Below are 8,841 nucleotides of genomic sequence, written 5' to 3'. Positions count from 1 at the left end.
AATCAAGCATATACCATTTTGGCTACCATTCTGACTAATCTGCACTAGCATACAATGCTAAGCTCATACTAGCAGGCATAACCTAACCAGGCTATCCTACTGCTGTCTACTCCATACTAGCATGCAATTCTCATAAAATTGAAACACATATAGCAGGCACATAAGGCATCCTCCTAGATCCTTAGTCCTATTCTAGCATGCTGTTCTAATGAAACTGAAACTGATAATCATAACACAAGCTTGTATGGGTAATTTGGGAGTTGATATGTGCATAATTAGTTCATATTAAGTATACATTTTTATTCATTTATTAGCTTAATTATCGCATATTATGGACAAAAGGTACTTAAAAGTGTTAAATTATGTTTTTCAGTCCAAAGATGAAGCTCGGAAGCGAAAGGAAGCGGGAGAAACAGTTAGAAGATCGAGAATGGAATAAAGAAGAAAAACACTAAAAAAAGGCACCTACTCGGCGAGTCAGATCGACTACTCGGCGAGTCCAATCGAAGAATCGAGAAGATAATGACTCGGGATCCCAGAGAGTTATCGCAATACGGGGAATGTGAGAGGGACTCGACGAGTCACCAGTTGACTCGACAAGTCGATTCGTATATTTAAAGATAATTCCACAGATCGATTGAAGGGAGTTCTGGGACGATTCAGAAGTGCTTTGCTACGATTGAGAAGCCATAAAAACCCTAGAAGACGACGAAGGAAGCTAGAATTCAATTCCGGAGAGTAATTAAGGCAAAATTTCATCATTCCACTTATTCTTTTGTTTATTCATTATGATTAAGCAACTTGACTTTGTTTGTTTGCTGTTATTTACTTTAATTATGAGCTAAAACCTTTAGACTTCTGTTTGGGGATACAAAGTTGACAATATGGTTTGATTGATTGGTAGGATTAATTCCAAGTTGGTGAATTTTTGTTATTTTAGCTTGCTAAAGAACCTTGTGTGTGAATAATAATTAATTTTCTGTTAATAGGAAGATAATTGATTAGCATGAACATCTATTGATTATTGACCTCATATGTTATGTGATCACTATGCTATATGTCTAGGATTAATGAATATGAAACTAGAATTAATAAGAAAATTGAGTAAATTCATGTGCAAGCTTGTAAGATGACTATCAAACAAGAGGTTAATTAAAAAGAATAAATTAGTTAACTATTGCAAGTCTAACTTAACCCGAATAATTAATCTAGTGAATATAATTAAATTAGACAATTGGCCACTGTTTGAGTTAGTTTATTTGCTAAGGATTAGGGTAGTGAACACGAATCTAATCACTTGAATCGGTAACCAACGAAAGAATTAATCCATTGCACTATTACCTTGAAATCAACCATAGAGTTAACTAAGTTGAACTAAACAGAAGTTCCTTTCCAATTATTGAATCTAGTTAAATCGTAATTTTCTAGTCTTAAAATTAGTAATAGTTATTAAGTTTCTAGTCTTGTAAAACTAGAGAAAAACCCCTACTTCTTAATTAACTTAGATTAAATTAGTTTTTAGTTTAATTTGTCGTTCCCTGTGTTCGATACCCTGCTTATTTAGCTATACCACAATTGATAGGTTCACTGCCTTTTGTGTGTTATTTGATAATTAAAACTAGGTTTAAAACTAAGTGAGTTTGCACACATCAAGTTTTTGGCGCCGTTGCCGGGGGACGGTTCTAAAATTAGTATTAAATTCTAGTTTAATCGATCCTTTGTGTGGGATTTATCTTACACAAAGTTATTTACAAAGCAATTCAGTAAGTAGATTTAGTTTGAATAAAATTGTGTTTTTAGGATAACTAGAAAAAAATTTCAGCTTTTGCCTTGAACTCGCCGAGTGCACTCGTGCAGACTCGGCGAGTACATCGCTGTTTCAGTCTTGATTTTTTTTATTTTGTTTTTGTTCTTTTTACGCGTTCTGTTTCTTTTGTTTGTTTACAGTTGTTTCATGACCCGAGGATCTGATACATCTCTGGTCCCTCCTTTGGAAGACCCGGAATCCGCACTAAGAAGGAGCAAAGGAAAAGCCGTTGGAGAAACCGCAACTTCAAAGAACTCACCACTCAAGAATTTAAAGTCCGTTTTCAGCAAGAAAAGGAGCAACAAATCAGGAGCATCCAGTGCCTCGTTAACAATTGAAGAACCAATTCAAGAAGATATCGAGTACGAGACCAAGGAATAAGAAGAGCATACTTACGAGCACGAAACCGATTCCGAAGAAGAGTTAGCTATCACGATGGCTAACATCGATGAAGTCCCCATGGGGGAGTGGAAGAAAAGGATGCGTGATGACACCGGACCGGGACTTGTGCAACCCGCAATTCCCGCAACCGCTACATTCGAACTAAAAGGCCATATTCTTGCCCAACTCAAGGAGATTCCTTTCTACGGGAAGGATCATGAAGACGCTTACAAGCATTTGGATGAAGTGAATGATGTGGCCGACTACTTCAACGTACCTAATGTTCCACGCGAGACCCAGCTTCTTCGCATGCTTCCTGTCACATTTAAGGGGGCTGCAAAAGATTGGTTAAAGTCACTTCCTCCCGGATCAGTCACCACATGGGCCAAGATGAAAGAAAAATTCATAGACCATTTATGCCCGCCCTCCAAGATAGCCAAGCTAAAGGAAGCCATTACCAACTTCGAGCAAAAACCCGGAGAATCTCTTTATGAAGCTTGGGAAAGATACAAGAGCCTACTTAGAAATTGCCCACACCATGACCTTAATAGCCAACAAGAGGTCTCCATCTTCTATGATGGAGTCAATGTCACCATAAGGCAATTGCTTGATTCTCAAGGCTCGCTCACAAAGAAGGCGCCCCCAGTAATTAAAGAATTAATTGAAGAATTCTCTAAGCACTCTAGAGAATACCACAATCCAAGAAACAAAGTAAGTCAAGGGGTAGTAAACGCGGCAAATGATAGCATGGCATCGGTGATAGCTAAGCTTGATAGTCTAGATCGAAGAATGACAAAAATGGATCAAGCAATCCATGCTATTAGAGTAGGATGCGAAAATTGTAGAGGGCCCCATCTCACAAAAGATTGTGATTTGGATGAGAATGGAAATAAGAAAGCTCAAGTTTTCTATTCAAGTGGTGATCGATATGATGAAAATTGGCGGAAACCTAAGAAGGATTGGCTACCATACGAGGAGTATAAGAAGGCAAAGGAGGAGAAATACAAGCAGAAGGAGAGGGGATTGTACCAAAAGGAAGAACCGGTAGAAAAGAAAGCCGATTTAGAAGAGTTATTCACTAGATTCATAGCCGCGTCCGAAAAAAGACACAATGATCACGATGCTGCCATACACGAGACCAGAAACATGCTTAGGAATCAGCAAGCATCAATTCTCAACATTGAGAAACAGCTGGGGCAGCTTGCGCATCAAGTGAATGATAGAAGACCGGGTCAACTTCCGAGTAACACCGAACCCAATCCAAGAATAGAGAATGTAAGCGTAATAACCTCCAGCAATGAAGAAACATTCACAGAAGTACTGAAAATCTCCAAGAAGAAGGCAGAAAAGGAAGAAGAATCGGATCCAGCAAAACCCGATCCGACTCGCCGAGTCACTCCAATGGACTCGACGAGTCCATACGTAAATAATAAAACTGCCAGTACTTTGAAGCCGTATAATCCTCCTCTGCCATACCCAATCAAAGCCATGCCTGCAGAAAAAGTAGAAGCATACAGAACCTTCATGGAGCATGTTAAAGCTTTACAAGTCAATATGCCATTTGTGGAAACAATGCTCCAAACACCTAAAGACTTTAACTTGCTTAAAAGCCTTTTTGCTGCTAGGAAGGATTTGGCTGAAGCCGCGGAAATATTGATGAATGAGCTGCCTGAAAAGAAGAGTGATCCGGGAAATATGGTGATTCCGTGCCAATTTGGTAATGAAGTTTTTACCCGAGCATTAGCTGATTCAGGTGCAAGCATTAATTTGATGCCCTATTCATTCTTTAAGAAGCTGAATTTACCAGCACCAAGGCCGGTAAATATGAGGATCCATTTGGCGGACAAAACGATAATTCATCCACAAGGCGTTTGTGAGGATCTCCTTATCAAAGTGGACAAGTTTATTTTTCCAGTAGACTTCGTGGTGGTGGATATGGAAGAAGACCCCGAAATACCAATTATTTTGGGAAGATCATTCTTAAACACCGCGTGTGCTCTAATTGATATAAGTGAGTCTACATTGACATTGAGAGTGAGTGATGAGTCGGTGATGTTTAAAGCTATTCCAGAAGCCAAGCAAGAAGAAGAAAAGAGAGAAGAAATATCATTTATCCAATTGGATGATGAGATATTACAAAAAGAGCTTGAAATTTTGCTAAAAGAAGATCCAAGCAAGTTTTTGCTACACTCTGAAAAAGGTGGAGATGCTAGCAAAGACTTGGAGGAGTTAGAAAAGCTACTGGAAGGAGCCAACTCAGAAAACACTCCAGAATTGATGGAACCCGATCAGACTCGCCGAGTCACCTTGATGGACTCGACGAGTCCAGTCGAATTTGATAAAAACTTGGCCAATGTTGATCTGTTTGTTGATAGTTCTTCACATACCCTGGATTTAGCTACTATTTATGATTCTTTGGAAGAACAAATAGTAGAAGAAGGAAAAGGAATGGAAGTCCAAGACGCCGAGGTGGCATGCCTTGATACAATTCCATTTGGAGAAGGGTTGAACACAGAAAAGGATGAAGACATAAAGGGAAGAAGGGTGGAAGCTGATCGACCATTCACTACTAAACCTAAAGCACGAACCATTACAAAATATGAAGTGATTAAATTTAAAGAGAAGGAGGTACAAGAGAAGGTAAAGAAGAATGGGTTAAAAAAGAAAAAGAGGAAAAGAGAAGCCCAAACAGCTGAGGAGGATGTTGTGAAAAATAAAAGAGATGAATTGAAAAGGGCTTACAAGAAAAAGATTCACGCTTACAAGACTAAGTACAAACCACAAAGGACTAGGCGTGCATTCCCGATGCTCGAAGATGACGAAACGTAGATGGGAAGGAGTCTAGCTAATGACTCCTTAAAAAGAAGCGCTTGGCGGGAGGCAACCCGTTATATAGAGTTTGCTTTCTTTTACTTTTTAGTTTTTTTTAATTTTTCCTTCGTTTTTAAAATGTTAATTCTCCAATTCATCAGACATGTCTGCTTGAGAGTGCGCATGGGCCAAGTGTGGGGTGAAATGATTTTAAATAAATAACAAAATTTCGAAAATTATGAATTTTTGCAAGAGACTCGCCGAGTCTGACCACGACTCGACGAGTATATATGGATTTCAGAAAAAGTTTGACTTCGCGACTAGACTCGCCGAGTCTGACTCCGACTCGACGAGTCGGTATTATTTACAGAAAAAAATAATTTTGAAATTACTTTTACATCTGGTAACTAGGGTTTTAACCCTAAGAATCAGTTTATTCTCATACATACTCGCCGGGTGCCCTTCTCTAACTTCCTCTCAAGCATTCATATTTTTCTTCAAGCTTTCTTCAAATCTCTCAAGTTCAAACTCAAAAGGTAACAAATTTTTTCTTGATTTCTGTTAAGAACGTGATTATAAGGCCATCTATGGTAGCAATTGCATGAAAAACCCGTTTTTGAAAAGTAATAAATTTTTAGGGTTTTGATTTTTCATGATTTTTTGTTTTGAACGTTTATTTTGGCCTTCATACCTTAATAATGTATGCCTAGACAAAACCCTTGACGAAATTTCCAGGTTTCATGGTCTAATTTTCATCGACCCGTCGACCGACTCGTGCAGTTTGCGCGACTCGCCGAGTCGTGCCTGGACTCGACGAGTCGAGTCGGGAAGCATATGCGAAAAAAAATTAATTATATTCTATGTTTTCTGGGTTTTGGGTCTTTGTTTTGTAGAAACCATGTTCAGAAGGGGGCAAAGTTCCAGTGGCCACCAAGGGGATTTTCCGTGGCTAAACTTCCCACAAATCGAGTCCGCTTCGACATTGCGGAAATGGAAGAAGAAGCTGGCTGATATCAAGAAGAAGGAGGTCTATGTGCCCAACCGGATAGATTGGGATTGGCTGCAGAATGTTCGCTATGAGGAGGAGTTAGCTCCTTATCTTTTGAAGGAGTTTCACCATGATGGCGAAACCATGGTGTGTGACGGGTGGAGCCGGGTCTTCCGTATTCAAGAACCGGTTTAGTTGGAGCTGTGCTTAGAGTTCTTTTCCACGGTGTCTTTCACCGAGGGAATGGATGTCTTTCATCCAACAAGCTTCAGTTTCTGCCTTGGGGGAGAATTTCATCAATGCTCAATGGTGGATCTTGCATGCCGATTAGGGGTTTATGACCAGCCCATGCTCTCAACACCCATCTTTCGGGCCTTTTTGGCACAAGCACATATGGTATTTCTCGAAGGAGTTACAAGTGCGGGCTGGTGGAATACCATTGGTAATAAAGTTTATATTCCAAAGTCGGTGCAAGAAGGGAGCATTCGATCCCCAACACATCGCCTCATTCATCGTCTAATTTCATCCACCATCAACCAACGAAAGGATGATGACAAGGTTTCCAACCTTGATGTCTTTTTCCTATGGAGCATCATTACACCCAACGTTTTTTGCAACATTCCTTGGTGTCTTGCTTCATATCTTTCGGAGGGTGCGATCAAGGATCGCAAGACTTCAAGAATAAATGGTGGGATGTTTGTCACCCAGTTGGCTAACTCATTCGGGTTGATGAACCACGGTGCATGGAATTTCATGACGATGATCCCTACACCTCCGTTCAATCCTATTCTTTTCCGGAGAGCGAGAATCATTGAAGACTATGGTGGTGGCCATTATGCCATTCCAAATGAGGGCCCGGTGGTTGGTCCCGAGGCGCCGGGAAGACGGGTTCGTTCGAGGAGAGAGCGGGATATTGAGGAGGAGCCGCCGGTGATTACGGTTGAGAATGAAGATGTACCAATGGATTGGTACAATGTGGAGATGAGGCGACTCCAGGATCAAATGGCGCGGGGTTTGAATTTTAGTAACCAATCTCATATCCGACTTTTTGAACACTTTAACATTCCACACATAGATGGTGGTAACTTTCCATACATTCCATCGTGGGAAGAAGTGATAAGTGCAAGAAGAAGTGGGGCTGGAGGAAGTGGAGTAGGGCTTGATGATGATGATGAGGAGGATTGATGTTTTTATGCATTTTTATTGAACAATTTTTAATTTTGTGTTTGTTTGTTTTATTTGGTTTGTTTGATGTTTTTAAAAAAACTTGTCTTTGATGTTTAATTAATGTTTGATGCTTTGACAATTTTTCAGAATTGAATTAGGAGTGCTAGCTTCAAAAGGGTTTAGAGTTATAGAATCAAAGTGAGAAAGAGAGTCAAGGAAAAGGAGCGTTAGAGTTAAAGTATTGAGTCCGGTCGTTAGAGATGTTGGCAGGGGAGTCTAGAAGTGAATAGAAAGTATAAAGAGTTTATTGGAAGCTGGATCAGATGCAGAATTCAATAATTTTCGTTCAGTGACCAACTCGTCGAGTGCACTAAACTGACTCGACGAGTCGCTCTTAATTCTCACAAATGCGAAGATTTCCCGAAGTAACTCGACGATTATGGTATATACTCGACGAGTCGTTTGTTTTCATGTCGAAGGGGCTACTGATTTGATGCTAATTAGAGTACCACTTGACTATTTATCTTTTCCATAATCATTCCTGAAGATCTTACACTGTTTTCCGCGTATTTGGAGTGACCCACACAAGACGAGACACCCAAGGCATGGATAAGATGTTACTATGTCTAAAGTCAATTGAAGTTGGAGCTAAAATGAAAATGATCAACCTATCCACTGCTATCCTAAGGGAGTTTGTTCCAATTCCCTCTTTAGTTTCTTTTTATGTTTATATTATGCATAGCATGCAATGGGGACATTGCATGAATTAAGTGTGGGGTAGGGGGTTGGTCATATTAGTTGAATTAGAATCTTAGGGGGTTGGTCATATTAGTTGAATTAGAATCCTATTTTAGGTATAATTTTAAAATTTTACATACCAAAAATGTTGCTTAGGACTTAATTTAGAAAATTTTGGTAAAAGTAATTAGGATTCCATGCTAGTATTATGTTGATGATTGCATGAAGACCCAAATGTTTAGTTGAGCCTATATACGTTCTAGTGCATTTGTGGCTTCCTTATTCTAGTGAAATCATGGGACAAAAACACGACCTCGCTTAGTTTGAAGGATGCAATATGTTTAGCATCGTGTACCAGAAATGTATCCAGGAAAATTATTATCGTTAACCAATAAAGGTTGAAGTTGAGCGCCCCTGCTTAAGCATGTAGGGATTTGAGTGAAAAAAAAAATTGAGGTACATGTTTATAAAAAAAAGAGAGAATTACAAGAGAAATTGTATGAATTTTGGAGCAATTAAAGTGAAGATCAAAAGATCAAAATTCCAAGAAATCCAAAAAAAGTTGAAGATACCCGAAAATCAAACAATAAAGGTGGTGAATTCAAAGAGATCAAAGCAAATATCAAAGAAGAGATGAATTCAAAAGAGCTCCATAGTGGTATCAAAAAGTTGTAATTCTAGATTATGTATGCTTGGGTTGCTCAATTAAAAACACCTTGAGGGTAAGAGGTTTTCTGCGGATGGATTCGGAGGGTTGCATAAAATGAGCATAGTTCGGGGTGAGTGGGCAAGTGTTTATGAGGATTGTGAGTATTTGGAGTTTGGGAGGTTTTTAGGAAAAAATTTAGACACAAATGCATGCGTTGCGGTCTTGGCATAATGGCTGGGTTAGATTGGAGTTGTTATATATGATTCTAATGTGTTTAAAATTCAGTTTTGCTTGGGGGCA

General features: G+C 39.3%; 1 non-coding gene across 1 annotated transcript; it reads right to left on the bottom strand.

Moving 5' to 3' along the window:
- Nucleotides 1-2,626: 2,626 nt before the first annotated feature.
- On the bottom strand, nt 2,627-2,733 carry LOC145060617 (small nucleolar RNA R71). The gene has a single exon (XR_013686834.1). It is a non-coding gene; the product is annotated as a small nucleolar RNA R71 (small nucleolar RNA).
- Nucleotides 2,734-8,841: the final 6,108 nt, after the last annotated feature.

Source organism: Lactuca serriola, chromosome 6 (assembly GCF_051521515.1).
Source record: "Lactuca serriola cultivar US96UC23 chromosome 6, Lser_US96UC23_V15, whole genome shotgun sequence".
In the NCBI taxonomy this organism is placed as follows: Eukaryota; Viridiplantae; Streptophyta; class Magnoliopsida; order Asterales; family Asteraceae; genus Lactuca; species Lactuca serriola.
This window is presented reverse-complemented; position numbering and strand designations above follow the sequence as displayed.